The sequence below is a fragment of the Poecilia reticulata genome, chromosome 6 (assembly GCF_904066995.2).
Source record: "Poecilia reticulata chromosome 6, P_reticulata-male-v2, whole genome shotgun sequence".
Classification (NCBI taxonomy): Eukaryota; Metazoa; Chordata; class Actinopteri; order Cyprinodontiformes; family Poeciliidae; genus Poecilia; species Poecilia reticulata.
Genome location: NC_088835.1, coordinates 18315933 through 18334006, shown reverse-complemented (window position 1 = coordinate 18334006; position 18074 = coordinate 18315933). Strand labels below are relative to the sequence as shown.

Genomic DNA, 18074 nt, shown 5'->3' with positions numbered 1-18074 from the left:
TTCATTCTTCCATGCTATTTTTTTTTTTACATATTTCAAAACATTTTATACATGTAAATAAAAAACAAAATACTGTATAATTATTTTTGAGTAACAACTGAATGGCAAAGTTAAAAGTTTAAGGGTTAGGAAAATTCCTAGGTTCTATCATACATTTTAAACAAATATCTCTATTTATTGCATGTTTAAAGGTTTGGGTGACCGAAAAGTACAGATTTGTCTCATGGTGGGAGAAAGTTAATTTTAAAAAGGAGTGATACATCCAATGTGATAACTTTAGATGTTAACCATAAAATGTAAAGCCTTAAAACATAAATTACAATTTTTCAAAACTAAATTTAAGGAATATCAATATATGTTACATCTCAACAGAAAATGAAACCCAACTTAAAAAAAAAATAATAATAATTGCTTAAAAGTATCTATAAACTGTTTCTCAGATTAAAAATTATTTGTCATTTCAATAATAAACAGTAAAAATTTAAGTAAAGCAATGATCTTCAAGACCATAGACTAAGAGCTTAAACTAATGAACTATTCGGCTTAAAATACATAGCACTGCCTCCTGGTGTCCGGACCAGGTGCAACGGCTCAAAACACTAAATGACCAGCAATATTCTCCAACGGTGGTGCCAAAACGTTACAACTTCTTGTGTGAATAATGATACGGAGAGCTGTGTTGACATTTTAGGGGGTGGCCTGTTGATAACATTCGGCACAAGATTAAAAAATAAATCCTGGCATCTCCATTTGAAGAACATCGTGAGCTGGTCAGGAATGCAGACATCCAGCTTGCATTCCCTAGCCGAAACTAGAAGCATAACACAATTAACGTGACAAATTAAAAATAGGAAAAGTATCTGGCCACCCCCTCATTGCTAACTCTTCTGAAAACAACCTAGATCACTTTAATGGATCTGTACGACATTGTCAGGGAAAAGAAAATTCATTCACTTCGATATAAAATGGGGAAATAAAGGACGAGAAAGCCAAACGAAACAGAGTAGTAATGCCTGTTGTTGGCACAGCTCTAACCCTTACATAGATAAGGTCTCTCCTTTCTGTACATCTTTAATGAATGTTCCCCCGTTTAGAATGCTCTTACTAAAAGAGTGTTCTTTCAGTAATGCTAAAAGAATGACTAATTTCTTTAGTAATTCTCTGTTCTTTTAGTAAGTTACCCTAAAGTTAGATTGTGCAACGCTTAGAATAACACCAAAACCTCTAAGAGTACCGACTCCCCAGGCTTCAGGCCGTCTTGACGGCACCATTAGAAAAAGCATGAACAAGTCAGTCTTGTTTAGAAGGGATGACGGAGAAAAGCTCTTCTATCTAAAAACAACATGGCAAAGTTGCATTTGAGTGAACCAAAAGACTTCTGGGACAATACACAGTGGGTAAGTCCGACTATATTGTCTTGTAGGATAAAAACTACTATCAGCACATAAGTATAAATCATCTCATAGCACCTGTGATGAACAGTGATATGGAGCGGTCTTGATCTGAGCTTCTTTTGCTGGTCTAAGACCATAAACTCCTCTGTACACCAAAGTATTATGAAGCCACATTTGTGGTCTGATGGTTAAACTTTCCTCTTTTAATTAGAATAACAACTCCAAACACAGCAGGTAAGAGAAACAAAAACACAAAAAATGAAGTGAAGTTTAGACCTTAACCCGATTGAAGTGTTGTGGTGATACTGTGCAAAAAGAAGTACCTCAATAAACTGAAGCACTGTTCTAAGAAATGGGTTCCCAAATCCCTCTACAATAGCAGGAAACTAGTAAAATTAGACAAGATATCGCTGCTAAAGACAGTGTGTAATATGGATTGTATTTAGTTTATGACAGACTATGCTTACTGTAATCCAAAATGTAATTTAATATATCTTATCAGAGAGAAAAACATTCATTACAACTTTATAGGAACAAAAACTATGTTCATATTGCCGAGATGAAATTTGAACAGTCATAAAAGTTGACAGCAAAATATTACAAGTACTTGACTTTCAGTGACCCAGTTAGGTTTTCTGTCCAGTGCTGTTTATTCCAATCGGCTTCTCCACAGAAGAGCTTTGTTGTCAGCTCTGTCGTGTCCCATCCATCTCAAAACATCACTGGGAGCAGTGCATTTCACGATTTATTGTGCTATGACTGACTTGAAAATAGACTAAACATTGTGACAAAGAGTGAAGAAACGGATCAAGCTGCACAAATGTGTTCAGAAGTTTGTTTCAGGCCGAGTGGGAAAGTACGTCAAACACCAAAAGTACCCACGTTTCTTTGAAAGTGGTTTCCTGAAAATATCTTGGAGTGGAGAAACCCCCTCAGGATTGAGATTTGTGATATTTATTCAGAAAAAAAAGATCTTTGTGAATTTTCCATTAAAAATTAAATGGGAATATATTTTTTGAACATTCTCATCCATCCATCCATCCATTTTCTTACACCCTGAATGTTTTTTTTATATTGCTTGATAAAACTTTAGACATACCCTTTGAGACGCAGCACCTTGAAAAGTATTCATACTTCTTGCCTCATTTCGGTTGCACAAATTTTTGTACTGTTAACTGCAATTTCACTTAGAATATCAAGAGCAGCTCATACAATACAGATTTTGGTTCAAATAGAGGCGGGTCTGTATTTATACCAGAAGCAAATCGCACCAGAGTTCATTTGGAAGCACACCAAGACCACCTCAGAGAGTGCCTTTCAGTCCGATTGTTTGGTCCATGCCAGTTTTCAATTGAGTGTACTCACACCTGCACAAAAGGTCTGGACCAATGAGGGAAACGAACTCTGATCTGTTTAACGCAGACCAAATGTGTCAGAATCCCCAAGACGCATCTCTGCTCCAGCATGCCTAAAGTCCTGATTCACTCCTCCATTCGAACATAAGGGATACATGCATTGTAATAGTAAGAATTTATGCAAACTTGATTAGTTTTGAACTTACAGTTTGAGTTTCTGTCTCATTTGCTCTGCTGCTTTGTCACTCCCCCTATCAGAGATAAGAAAATATGAAGTTATTTTAAATGCAAAGAGCATCATTCAAAGTAAGTTCTAAAACTGGGAGGACATCTTTGATATGATTTACCAAAGGCAGAGGAAAACAGTCACACATAAAATGTTGATGTAGACACACTTGGACAAGAAGTAATCCAACAACCACTTGCAGGATCCAAATTAAAACATTTTTCTTACAGTTTAATAGTCATCCATTTAAAAAAAAGTAAGCTTTCTTCAGTACAAGTCGCTTCATACACAGTCCTTCAATAGTTTCATGCAAAAATAATTCTGGGAAGACAAGCAATGTAAAATGTTAATAAATCAATAAAATGACAGTAGAACAACCACACCCAGCCTCTGCAGCAGTAAGAAGTACAAAGTCATTTTCTGAGAGTACATTATTTTTGATAAAACACACAGGAAGGTTTCTTTGTGCTACATGTGGAGCAGCTGCTACTAAAATTCAGATGAATCCCATGTTGACTTTTGATATGAAGGCCAATAGTTGGAGCGTTCTGATAAGATGCGCAAACTAAATATATCATGACTTGCACTGACTGACTGAAGCTGTACCAGTTCTTCAAATTAGCATACCTGTTTTCATTTATTCAAGAATTCAGTGACAGAAAACAGGATACACTGCAGAGGAACACAAGGCAGCACGACTCTTTAGTTGCTTTAAAACAGACATTTATATTGGTAACTTTATCCAACATTTGGAGACACCACATCTTAGATTTACTGCCTTTCAGAGAGACGCGGCATACAGATTTTTGCGTGAGCATCCAAGGCCCTTTGAATCACGTTAGGGTTAAGGAACATGTCCTCATTGCCTCCAGCATCTGATGATGTATTACTGGAAATGCTGACACTGAGACAGATTTTTTAAAACCAGCTAAGCCCCCGAGCCTAATTCCAGCTGAACTTATTCAAGCTGCATAGCTATTTGACAACAAGATCTAAATCAGAACGTTCACTCTTACAAGTAAATGAGGAAGAAAAAAAAAAAAACTAAGCTTCAAAGAAAATTGTAGATTTTTTTTTTAACCTCGCTTTTTTGAAGAACCTAAGCATTTGGTAAATAAGTTATAATCTATTTGATATAAATATAGAAACACTTTCTTTCTAGGCTCTATGCAAAAAGATGGAGGGGAATGACTTTCGTTAATGCAGGAAAAACAATGAACTTACAATCCAAACAAAAGACAACACTGGAACCTACAAGCAACCAGGTGCCATGGAAGGAGAGCAACAGAAGGAGCCAGTGGAAAACATTGAGACAGAGGGGCTTAAATATACCGAGGAAGGCACGGAAGTGACCAAGAAGCTAAGGAAGCTAATGACAGGTGATTAGATGCAGCTGGGGAAAGGCAAAAATAAGACGATGATTAACAGCTGCGATCAGGAGAAGAATGGTGAGCGGAGGTAAGGTGAAGACAAACAGAAACAAAAAGAATGAAAGGGACAAAGAAATCTGAACCATAAACCGAAATGAACACGAATCTGATGAAGCAAGTCATAAACACAAACAATGAGAATAGGTGAACACAAAGGATGAACCAAAAGGGCCAGATGTAAGGAAGCAAATCGGAAATGATCAAAACAGAAAATAACACAAATTAAAAGTCCAAACCTATAGACCATGACAAGATTGAACGATACCAGATAAACTGTGCACACAACTTCTTCCTCAAAAACACCATCCACTAATTTCTACAAGATGCATCCCACATGTGAATCAACCATTTTTTTGTGTCTACAATTGGGCAAAAGGAAGAAAGAACCCCATCTATTCATCATGCTGTTCGTTCTCATAAGACACCCTACCCTCAAGAAGATTATCCAGAGGAGAAAGCTCCAGCGGTAGATTACAACAGCCACATATGGGAGACATTATTTGCAATTACAGTACAGTAGTTGAGACCCATATACAAGCTATATAATATATACACAGCAAAAGCCACAGTGTGTGTCTAAGTCAAAGAGAAAGGAGTGGTGTGAATGAGAGCTGCTAAACAAAAGCTCTGGAAAAAAACAGGCCTCCTTGTGCAAATGAAGCAGACTGAGAGGAGGAAACAATAAAGTCAGGGTTTATAAACGACTTTTTCTGACAGCTAAGCATGTGCGGTTGAGACAAAGTGTCAGAGGAATATGATTAAATTCTTCTCACATGCGTGAGTGTTTAGAGCACACATAATCACGTTAGATCTTTAGTTGATGTCCTCTATATGTATATGTGTACTAGAGAGCAGCATGTAATTAAAGTAATCACGTGCTGCATGTTTATGTTTTTCACCCCTGCTGTGGTCTTGCTGTCTTGAAATGCGCTATGTGCGAAAAAGTGTCACCCTCCTGAAAATGAATAATTTCCACTCATGCCCCTCCAGCCACACTAATGAGAGTCAGAATCTGTAATGCCAATTGGGCTGCAAAAGTGCAAGCTATCTTCTTTATGGCTCACCTCTGAGAGGGAAACATGTTGTTCCTTGCATATGGTTTGAATAAAGGTGGACCGGCTATGTTTAGTGGATTGTATTGAAAAGCTGTCATTTTAAAATCCCTTCATTCAGGGCTCATGTACTACTTAATTTAACTTTACTAAGCCAAACATCTTGCAGCATCTCTGGGAAAAACAGTCAAAAGACTGATGCAAATACGGTTAGCGCATGAGGACACAATTTTTCCCAAATACATTAGAGGGAATATCACTCTCAGGTTACAATGAGCAGCATCATGACGGCCCAGTTGAATATTTTTGGCTTTATATGAGGGCAGCTTGGCCGAAAATTTTCTTGCTCGTGTCAGCTGGATGGATGTTTTGCTGAGTGTTGCTAACTAAGAACAGAGCAGTGTTCTCTGCAGGATGCGAATTAGAACTACATGATATTCTCAAGGTTAACTGAGAAACCCAACGAAACGGCAACCGACTCACGACCAGCCCAGCGCCAACAAATGTTCTCCATTCCATGTCAAACAAATTAGTGAAACAAAGACAAGTAACGATGCCGATTTATACTTGGAATGTGCAATGTTCTTTGATCACATCAGTCTCATCACCTTGTAAAATGTTACGTGCAAATTTTGCTCAAAAGAATTAGCTTTCAAACAAAAAAAACGTGGCTCGCTCCAGATTGATGCTACAAAGCAACATGAAGGTTGTTTTAACACCATCTGACTTGTCTTCCTCTGTCGTGGAGTTTGGGAGGCTCTACGCTACCAACACCTGTGGCCTCCCAACAACACCGTAACAGAAAGTGGGATAACACAAGATAAATATGTTGCCAAACTCATCTTGTTTTGGCCATTCATCTGTGCATTTTCCAGCAGAAAATTGAAGCAAGGTTGTTTTTGTTTCTTTTCAAACATACCCAGCTGTTTTCCCCATTTCTCTCATGTTTTTTTTACTCATTGCACATGATTTAGGCAGATGTACTTTGGCCTTCCAAAAGTCTCATTTTGTTAAGTTACATTCACAAGCCTCAGTGGGTTTTGTTTTGGTATTTTATACCACCACAAAGAAGTGCATGGTTGTGGAACTGAAGAAAAACATGCATGATTTAAAAAAAAATTATCTAAAGAGTGATGTGCATTTGTAGTTTGTAGTAGGCTGAACCCCTTTGTAAAGTAAGACTTTGTAAAGTAACCTGTTGTTGCAAATACAACAGGAAGTCTTTTTGGAGTGTGTCTCTACTAGCTTTACATTTCAAACAATAGAAGCTTTTACCTTTTTTTTTTTTACAACATAGTTTTTAATGAAGAGTGTTGCCACAGATTCAGTCTAGACTTTGACCTTGATTTAACTCCATTCATCTTTCCATAAACTTTGATCAGATTTCCTTTCCCTAATGAAGAAAAACATTCCCACAGCATGATTAGTTTTCTGTCACAAGTAGAATATTTATTTAGCAGTACGAGGTTAAAGAAGATAATATATAAACATGTGGTATGTTTAGTTCTACTACATAAAATCTCATTTAAATATAGATGGATCTGGCAACCAAAGCTTCATGTTCACTGAGATGATACATATCCTGCCTTCAAGAATAACCTTCTGCGGACAAGTTTCTATGAATTCACTATGGAATATATTCTTTTAATACACTTAGTATATGTTTACATATGAATGTAGTACTCTGCTCAGAGGTAACTAGGCACACGCACACCATCCAAAATTATTTCTTCAGCTCAGCAAATCCACAGATGCATCTGTCCAGATCTCCTTGTTTCCTCAGTCCGCCCAGTTTCATATCCTCCCTCAGTGGTCTTCATAAAATCCCACCACCCACTTTATACGTGTCACTTCCACTCAATCTACTCAATCTAAAGGGACTCTGTGACTGTCTAAGCTCATTGTGTGAGACTCTTGAGCCCCTCACTAAACCACAGATGCTTGAAGCCTGTGCGGCTATTAGGACATAAGGTCCCTGACATGTGGAAGCAATCATAGAAGACAAAGATGAAGTGATATGCAAAACTGTTGAAAATATGGATGAAGATCTGATGTCGAACTGAAATATAGTCTCCCAGCAACAGCTCAAATGTATTAGATGTAGGTGTCTCTCAGCTAAAATCTTGATAATTGATGACGGCAATAAAATGTCTTATCGTATTACATAGATAATATGATCGAACGTTCAGTAAATATTAGATAAACCTAGTATTAAGTGAAAGCTATTGCTTCAGTGAGGCAATTTGGCTGACAAGATTAAATTGTTAAATAATATAGATGGATTAACTGTGAGTAAGAGAATAAAATATTTTATTATTTGATCCTTTTCTGTGTTGCATGCATGACTTGTAAATTCTTCCATATTTGGGCGCAGCCACTCAGCTTAGTATATTCTGTTGGCATTTCATGTGACATATCAACAGAGTGCTAATCTTCCCATTTAACCATTTCCTTTTCTTTAACATAGAAAGTAGTTCTGGAATAGTTCTTCTGTGTTTATTGTGTGTGTATGGTTAAAACTGAGTTGTTTTTCCTCATTCAGTGTGGGGATTGATGCACAGTGAGGGATTGCTGCAAAATCGACCACTGTATGAAATCACCTACTCACTTTCTCAAGTTACCAGTAAAAGTCAGTAACTTGATGCAATTGGCTGGGTTTCCTTTAGATAGAAAATCTTTCACCAATTGGAATAATAGATTAATGCATTTGTATAACTATAAAGTATCTAAAATATATAAATTGTGTATCAAATGAATAAATTGCAAATCAAACTCAAATAATTTTGAATTGACTTTATATGTATGAATATAAACTATGTATTTGTTGTGAACTGGCATTTAAAAAAATATTTAAAAAGAACTGAATTGTCTTTCAGAGGTTTTCTGTTTGGAAATGACAGCTAAAAAATATTCTTGAGTAACTTAACAAAATAGCAAGTCAATCAATATGTATAGCATTCTCAATAGATCAATAGAAAGCTTTTTTGGTATTATAGCAATTAAACCCTTTGTAAAAACTGGCTTTTGCATGAGTTCCCACTCTAATCTTTCCTGCCATCATCCTAGTTTTTGGTTCTAAAACATAAACGTCTTATCTAAAGCAACAACATGTTGGTACAATTAAAATATTATTTCCAGGCTAAATCTGCCAGGGGTATTACTGACTTTTGCCTCAAGACTTAAAATTTTATATCACAGCATCACAAAAGTTGTAATCAATATTTTTTTTTTGTTTTATGAAGTTCTTTGAATATTTTTCTCTCTATTTTGACTCCTTTTGCCCCATTTTCAACCCATTTTCTTTATCCTCTAAAATCGAGGACATACAATGTAGACAGCCTAAAGAACATTGGACTTTATGAAATGTAAAAATGAAAAAAGGAGCTCTAGGGTCCCACATAGAGGTTTTTTTTCCACATGCATACAGTCAAAGCCTCGCATAAGACAAATAATGCTCATTCACTGAGGTTGACTTATTTCACAGAGTGAGAAAAATGTTCATTCTCTACATCTTCAAAGTTGATCGAGACTAACCCTGAAGTCTTACAACTTATGTATTGAATATAAATAAATGCTACATTTTAATACAAAGTTACTTAAATGTATCACATAAAATTGAAGAATGTAGTTGTAATGTGAAGTTGAGAAAGCTGCTGTGTAATTAAAATTTATTTCATCCATGTGGCCCGATTCACACACTTTTATAAACAAAGTTAGTTCCTTAGGTAATCAGGAAAATAAAATATAGATTGAAAGAAAACAAAGCAATGCAAAATCCTTGGTGACATTAGGAAACAAAACATAGACGGCAAAACGTTGTATAGGTTTCATGTATTTAAAGTTAACATTAGCACAAAAACAATTTGCCATCAGTTTTTGTAATCTACAAAAACTGATGGTAAATTAGCTTTTACCATCAGTTTTTGCCAACATAGTCTGAACAATAAAACCTTGTAATTTCTTTAAGTGCTCTTCAGGAGTAGTTCTCCAAACTGCTTGTTCAATTTTTTGGAATCTTGGCTGCAGTTTGTTCCAATAAGTGTCTCTATGAACCCACACACTCCTTTAAGAATTACTGAGGTCCAGACTCTGGGGAGGCCGATCCGTGACGGAGATCGTTATACGGTATGATTTTCAGTCCAGATATGCTTTTACTGAATTTGAAGTGTGCTTGGGATAAATCTTAAACTTTACGCTACGTAGTGTCAAGGCAAATCTAATCTTTTTTTTTTTTTTTGCATTCTTAATACTATCCATTTTTGAAGAAATCCTCAAATGGTTAAAATGCAGCTAGAGGTCTTTCCACTTAAAAAAATGCAGATATAAACTGATTTACCTCTGACCTCACAGGATTTCAACTAAAATTGACACATCTGAGTTAAATTGCCCAGAAAAACCTGTTGCTTCCTATTTTCACTTCATATCCTGTTTAAATTGGCATAAATCAGTCTTTTCTCTGTGCTTCCCCTTCTTGAGAATAGCTTTTTGACACCCACAGTTCCACTGAGTGTGTTTCTGATGAGGTTTTGGCAAGGAGTGGATGGATCAAATAAAGAGCCAAATGAATCTCTCAGGTTCTGTTAAGATTTTGTTAGACTTTTCTCCACCATCTAAAAAAAAAAAAAAAAAAATTGCAGTTCATCTGCTTTGCTCAACATTTTCTTTCATGACACTCAATCTAAATCTTGGGACAGCATTTTAGGATTGTAGAACTTACCATACTCAGCAAAATAAAAAACTACAGTACAAAATTTTTTGACATCTGTACATGTCTGCATCAGTTTTTTTAAAGGTTTTATTGGCTCAGGTGGCCTTTATTTGATAGTGAATTGACAGAAAAGTGGATAACAAGAGAAGTGGGAAGAGATGTGGCAAAGGTGGACAGGTGGGGAATCGAAACAGCACCAGCTGCGTCGAGGACTAAGGCCTCCATATATGGGTTGTGTTTAACCCCTGCGCCACAACAGCACCCCAATCTGGCTTAGTACAAAAAAAACAAAAAAAACTGACTAATAATCACTGACTAATTCATGTATAGATGAAACAGCTAAAGAAAGGCAGATATTTCAGTCTAATCATTACTGATAAATTTGTTCTAAAAGTATTACTGATTGCACTTTAAAAATTACTAACTTTATGTTATTAAAGGTAAAGTTTAAACAGTAAAGATTTCTTGGTTAATGTCAAGTTGTCATAACAAAGACATTTTGATTAATGTCAACTTTGTATTAAAAGTGTCATAATTTACCAAATGACGCTTTATGATAAGTCATAAATATTCATGAAGGCTTATTCATGTTCATGACAGGTGTTACGTCATGTTTATGAAAGTGTCATGTCAGTCTTATTCACCACCCTTTAAATAAAGTGTTACCAATAATCCAACCCCCATGTTGCAGATTTAATGGATCAGATAAACAGTATCTGATCCATTTTATGAAGTTCTGCAACATTTAATCATCTAAATGTTGGTATCTGTGATCCTTCCACTTTGGATTGGTAGTGTCTCTGGGTTATTTTACTCATACTTCCATTTGAATCCACTCACACTTCTGCCTGCTCTGAACACTCCAGAGAGCCCCTGTGGGTGTGTGTGATGGAAAAGTGCCAACTAAAACTAGAAGCCATGATGGATACAGTAAAGAATTGCGACGCTGACAAGGTTAAGTGTTGATAACGGCCAACAACCACTGAATTTTTTCAGCTAACTGGTTTCTAGCATGTGTGGCTTGTCTAAATACCCTGACCTGCAGTTTTGGTACACATGCAAATTCTATGTAGTACATGGAATGGACATAATAACTCAACCTGAAGACTTCTCTCTTTTTAGTCTTTTTTCCAAACTTTCCCCTTAGGTATTAACTGGAATGAAGCCAGTTGCACAGGCTGTACTGCAGGTGCAGGCAGGGTGGGGCTATGCTGAGGTGATAAGTTTATACAATCTCAACATTGGTCACAGATTCCACCATAAGTGGATTTGTTGAAGGAGACGTGTATTTGATTCAAAGTGACTTGCAGACATTAGAAGTTGTTTTGCACTGATAAAGAACAAATAAAAATGGAAACAGTGTTTAAAAAAGGCATTTGCTTAGTTGACCAAGCTACATTTAACCCAGCTATCGTAGATTATCTGTTTCAAAACTACTCACTCTATCCTTTATCTGTCCTAGAAGGCATCCGTACGTCCATTTGAGATGTTATTTTTAAATAGGAAAATGGTCTGTGTCCTGTGCACAACAATAGTCTATTAGGCAATGCACATCCATATCACTTCATCCCTATATGGTACTGATTTTCTTTAATAAGAAAGGCATGGCTAAAAGGCTTCTTTGCTGTTAAAACGGCATACATTACTTATCTGATTTGAAAAACAAGGGAAAAAGGCTGTTTGTTTCATAATTTCAATACTTTTGAGATATATAGGCGTAAGTATAGCTAATTAAATCAAACTACTCAATATTTCTTTGTAACTTAAGTTGCAAAAAACAGGTCTTTAATCACTATTTGAGTCAAAGTCAATACAAACAGAGCTATTTCCATCTTGCTCAGTTGGCAAAGACTTTCACACAGCAGCACTGCAGACAGTCCTGACCAATGAGCTGCTCCTATAAGTTTAAAACTACGGTAATATGACAAGCACATCTGAAGAAGAGCCATCAAGACACCATTAAAAAAATAAGAAAAGACGACAAATTAGCTGTTAAGCCTTTGGTGTGAATCAAACCTTGGTTTTTACAGTACGGAAATCTGATTTCCAATAACTTGTGAAATTGCAGCCAAGTTACATACTTCTAAAAAAAGATAATAATGTTGTTGTATCTGGTCTAGTATGTCAACAATGAAAATATTGGCATTGGTTACATTAGTGAGATTTTTCTTTTTTAAATTTAAGAACCCTGTGCTTTCAAAGAAAGTTTCAGCAGCATTGAAAACGTCACTAAGCATCGGTTTATTGCATTTAACCTTTTAGCATTGTGACAATACCATCTTGCCTAAAAGTCTTAGTCACTTTAAATAACTCCAGTACATTTTTTTGCTTTATGGGGAGTGGATTAAGACTTTTGTACTTTACTCCCTTACCTTGTGAATATTTTCTTCAATTCCCACCACCACACTCTGCCTAATGAAACACATGCAATTGAGAATCACACAGACACGTGTTGTAAAACACACATGAAACTCACACATTCTCAAGAACCCAGTGTAATCTTTCTGTCAATATATTTGGAGGTAGCATTCACCACCTTATTAACAAGGACTGTTTCAGAGCCAAACAAATAGAGAGTCAGCTCTGTAACCCTCCCTTCTTATTCATCTCCATCCCACAGTTTGACAGCAACTGATCCTTGTGCAACATCCAACAATAACGTGACCTATTTCTTTTAATAAATGAGGTCAGTAATTACAACCTGGCAGAGAAATTTATCATCATCTGATTCCATATCAGAGAGTATTTATCAAAACATTTTATGGAAGATTGTTCATTATTGAGCAGTTAGCTCAACATGAGTTATTTAAGTAGGACAATCTCTAAGTGGTACAGAAGTACCGTAGTTTCAAACAAAAAGAGCCACAATAAATTCACTGACTAAGACTTCTCCAAAGTGGGCTGAAAGAAGGATTGTTGCATATCTTTGAGATGATTAATCCCTGTGACTCAGAAAACATCTGTGCCGTGTTGGTATGAGAGCTGACTCAATTCTATGCTTTTCAAGCTAATATTATGATTTAATAGCACCCTTTAAAAAAGAAGGAAATAGAGTTTTGTTGAGTCAAGAAGGCAAAGTAACTTAGCCAAATGTGATTTACTTGTTTTTAAGTGTGGTCAGAAAATAGCAAAAAATAGGAAATAATAAGTGTGACTTTTAAGAATGTGTGTGCTAGTCACATTCTGGGGGCTGGCCCCATTTCTGTGGTCTAGACAAGCCCCAGAAAGTGTTTAAATCCTAAGACTAGGTTGAACACTGTAGAATGATTAGGCTTAAGGTTGTGTATAGAAAAAAAAAATCAGGAGGTTATGGTTGAAAAATTACACTGAGAAATGAACTGATGGAAAAACAAGGGTGCGTCATTTTAACCAAAGTCTTTTACCCATTGATTATGTGAATGAGAAGAGCTGAACCAGATGGTGGCAAATTGCTCTAAAAATGAATGCTGTCTTTATGCACACGACAACATCATGGTAGCAATTAAGCACAGCAGAGTTTATCACTGCAACATAACATCACCACATGACCTCTTATACTGTAATCAGCACTGTATAACCAACTTATTTCCCAAATATACAATTTTAATCAAATGCATTCTCTTTTGATGCAGATATACAAAAAGACTCTGCAGCCATTATGCACATCAGCTTGGCTGGAGCACAAATCTGACTCATGCTCATTTTTTGTTTTTTTTTTCGCCTTTGAAACAAACTGACGGACTCTGATTTGGAGTTGTGTTCTCACATGTAATTTCTCAATGGGCCCTACAAGAGCCAGTGCCAGCTCCGCTCACTTCAGCGCGTTACTCATCAGTGACAACAACAGCCTTTGGGCGTTTCCTGATCTTATCTATCACTCTCAAATTGCAGTGCAGCTTTGCCATGGCAAGACACAGCTGCGTACAACAACGCTTACTTAATTTTTTAGGTTGAGTACTGCTGAGCTGAGCGATGCTTTCTTGCAATGAAGAGCCTCGGCACTGATTCCAGACACATTCATCAGAGCTGGAAGGCTGTAAAACTCCATGACTCCTCTCTCTCGCTCCCCCGCATCATCCTGCAAACAAAACCCTTAACAACTTTGCATTTAAGAGCACATGGAACAATCTGAACCAACGGTAAAATAAAAAGATGGTGTATGTTCAGAGTTTTCAGAGCTTAGAAAACGCAGTCCAAGTTTGCCATTGACCAATAAAACCTCCCTCCTGTGACCATGTCGGTCAATTGCTATTTAATGAGTCCTCCTGCGCCCCTATAGACACTAAGTGGTATTGCACACATTTTAAAACTGAATTACACCTGACAGTTATTAGTCCCTCAGATATGACTTACATCAGCATTAGAATTGCACAAGAGAGGAAACATCAAGAGTAACAATTTCCTTAGGAGCCAAAGAGTCACACTAAGAAGGTGTGAGGATTGGATGATAGTATTATTGCAGTGCACTTTCACCCGTAGACATGATTTCAGCAGGAAAACAACTACTGTTTTTTTTCTACACTGTTGTTTCTTTGAGAGTTGCTATTTTTTAAAATTCTGTTGTGCTTTGTTGTACTTTTTTAAAAGGAAATCTGACTGTGATAATGTAACATTTAATGTAGGAAAATCAATGCTTTTGTATTTACACAGTTTTTTTTTAAATCAACTGTTTTGGGGTGCTGTGGTGAAGCAGGGGTAAAGCACAATCCACTTATGAAGGCCTCAGTTCTCGATTCAGCTGTCATCAAGCCAGGTTTGTGTCCTGGCCTGATAACCTTTTACCACCTGTGTCCCCCTCTCTCATTACCCACTTTCTTATCTCACCATTCTCAAATAAAGGCCACTACGGCCAATAAAACTTTTTTTTTTCTTTTTATCTATTATTTCAGACTACAAGACTTAACAATCCGTGGCAAAACTGGACAACTGATGTTCACAGAAGGTCTTTATACACTCTGACTGAAAAGCTAATTTGTTAACAATTGACAGTAATTTTAGTCTCTAAACGTACAAAGCTAGTACATACAAACTCAAAAACACTTGCAGCTGATTTATCACATAATCTCTAAAATACACAAAATTGTGTAAATGGACTGAACTTATATAGAGCTTTTCCAATCATTTTGACCTTTCAAAGCGCTTTACACAAGAGTCACATTCACCCATTTGCACTCACACATTTATACACTGATATGCAGATTGGTAGGCAATTTGGGGTTGAGTGCCTTGCCCAGGGGCACATTAACATGCGGCAAGAGGAAGCTGGAATCAAACCTACAACCTTCCGATCACAAGACAACTACTCTATCCACAGAGCCATGGTCGCCCAAATTTGATCATGTAGCTGAAACATGATCAAATTTGGAAAGAACTTTAGGGGAAACCTGCTTAGGGACTGCTTTAGAGAACATAAAAAAGGTAGACATGCAGCTGCCTTCCATAAATCGAATGGGATTTATTGATCTCTTGGTGAAACAAACTAAATACGAAGATCTGACTCCACCAACCAGTCAGTTCAGAGTACCAAAAGATTTTCAGATGCCATGACAACTGGGACTAGTCAACGCTGTTTCGACAGCAAACACATGAAGCCATGAGTGACTAATATAAGTTGTTCTATTTTGCTGATGAGGTACAGATTTGTTTGTCAAGTCCTATCGCAATAATGCTTCTATCTTGCCTTGCTCAACTGTTGTATGGGTGGAGACAATTTTTTTAATGACATTAAACAAAGAACAGAACTGTATTTGGAGAACTAAATCCCCTAAATCAGTGATCCCCAACTTTGGCCCTCAGGGCCCACTGTCCTGCAAGTTTAAGATGTTTCCCCACTCCAGCACAGCTGATTCAAATGACTGCATGTCTCCAAGTGCTGCAGAAGCCTGTTAATCACACATTCATTTGAATCAGGTGTGCATAGTAACAGGGACATGCCTAAAACATGCGGGATTTCTGTTCTAAATGTCTAGGATTATTAATATCTCTTACTTAGTTAGATTTTAACTCAGTAGTCCTCTGGACAACAACTGTATGACACTATACAAACACAAAAAGCCAGAAAACAAGACCAATTCTACCTCTAGCAGTAACCGTCCCAGACTCTGAAGTGTTTTCTTTGTTCGTTTGTTTTAAACCAAAGAAAATAGAAAATCTTGTAGATACCCTTGATGTGAACCCTTAAAACTCCATGATGTCATCTCATATTTCGGGTATTTGTTGTCTAGGTCTCTTCCTGTCTCTCTCTCTGATATTAGAGAGCCATGAGAGACAGCTAGCTGAAGATTTGGAGGTCAATGAACTGAAGGAGAAGTAGAACAACAATATGAGTCTATTGTATTGATACATGAAGAAGGTATGACCTGTTTTGATGGACTGCTTAAAAATCGAGTGAAAGAAACGAAGCTGGGGACCAAGATCCACGCGAAAATGACCGGGATGTGGAGTTTGATATAGTCAAATGCTTTGAGGAATGTAAGACTGCCACATAGCCTGGCCAGAATTTGTATGAGTAAGGGATTAGATATCTGAGAGGAGTTCTGCAGGGCACTGTAGTCCCACCATTTCAAACCCCCCCCCCACCCCCACCCCTTTTACTCCTCAAGTTTATGAGCCAACTTTTGAGTCTTCTCATCTGCAAACACTCCGATGACTCAGTGGTTGAGGGAAGTTCAAGTGGTGGATGGGAGTAGGAACACAGTCACCTCATTTCATGAATGTAAACAAGAAGAGGAAGATAAACTGAATACCACCGTATCTCCGTATGTGGAGTACATGTGGAGATCTTGGAGGACAACAGATTCCTGGGTATTCACCTGGACAACAGATCCTGATAATAATACAAGACTGAAGCTGTTAACATGAAGGGAAACATCTCACTTTATTTCTGGAGAAGGTTTTGTTCTTCTCTGCCAAATAAAATTGTGAAAACTACAATCTGTCTTCCTTTATCTGCGTTTTTCCATCAGGGAATAATATAGTATATTTCATTTTCAACTCACAATGAAAAATAAAAGCCACAATCTTCGAGAATAATAAAGCACTTAATCTCAAGACAAACACGCATTAGGCAAGTTTCAAAACAATACATAAAAAACCCAACCATTTCAACCCCACACCCACTCAGCAACTTCATCAGATAGTAGCAAAGCAGATTTGTATCTTAATTATTGGAAAGTAAGTTTTAATTACTTTATAGAAAATGCAAAAAGATTGTGTTAATAAATTAAGAAGATACTCATACTGATTTATTACTGGTTGTAACAAGAGTATGCATCTTACAAACATCAGTCAGTTGTTTTGCAAACATCTGTCATCATTGGGTTTATGATAGTTGGCTATCTATATTCTGCACTTTGGCTAAATTGGAAAACAAAACTTCTGTTACTGCATCTCTTTTTCACAATCTTTTCATCTAATTATTTCACACAATCTGAATCTTTAACAATTCTCTCTTTCAGATGAGATCCCCTCAATTACCTGAGAAGTCACTACGAGGTCAGAAAAAAAAGACCTTCAACTCCTTTGCTTGACTCAGACAACTTCTGATAAGAGTGACTCCTCAAAAACCTGTTTCCAAAAGTGACCGAAGGACCAATATGGTTTGCATAGTAGGTCTGTCTAGGACAGTCAGTAAAGTTTACAATACAGAAAGTCATTTTCCTCTCAGTCAAGCCAAATACAAATTAGTCGAAAGCTGCAAGAAAGTTTGAAATTAGGATAGCTAATAATAGTTTTTTTTTTATGTAAATACAGACTTTTTGGACAAAAACGTTTCTTGTACAATTTGTGCCCTTCTGTTGTGGAACTGTGACATTTTCTAAAATTCACCATTGTATTTCCTCCTTCTTCAGTTTTACAACCACAATGTCAACCAACAGGCTTAATAAAAGGCAATTCATGAAAGTCAAAGATAACAACAAATAACATCTGT

The 18074-nt window shown here is 36.8% G+C and overlaps 1 protein-coding gene across 1 annotated transcript in view; it reads right to left on the bottom strand.

Annotated features, from left to right (window-relative positions):
* znf469 (zinc finger protein 469) overlaps positions 1 to 18074 on the bottom strand; it is a 238014-nt gene that overhangs the window by 214289 nt on the left and 5651 nt on the right. The window contains exon 2 of the mRNA XM_017305413.2: positions 2956 to 3000. The gene's annotated coding sequence lies outside the window, so the exon portion shown is untranslated. The remainder of the gene's footprint in view (positions 1 to 2955; positions 3001 to 18074) is intronic.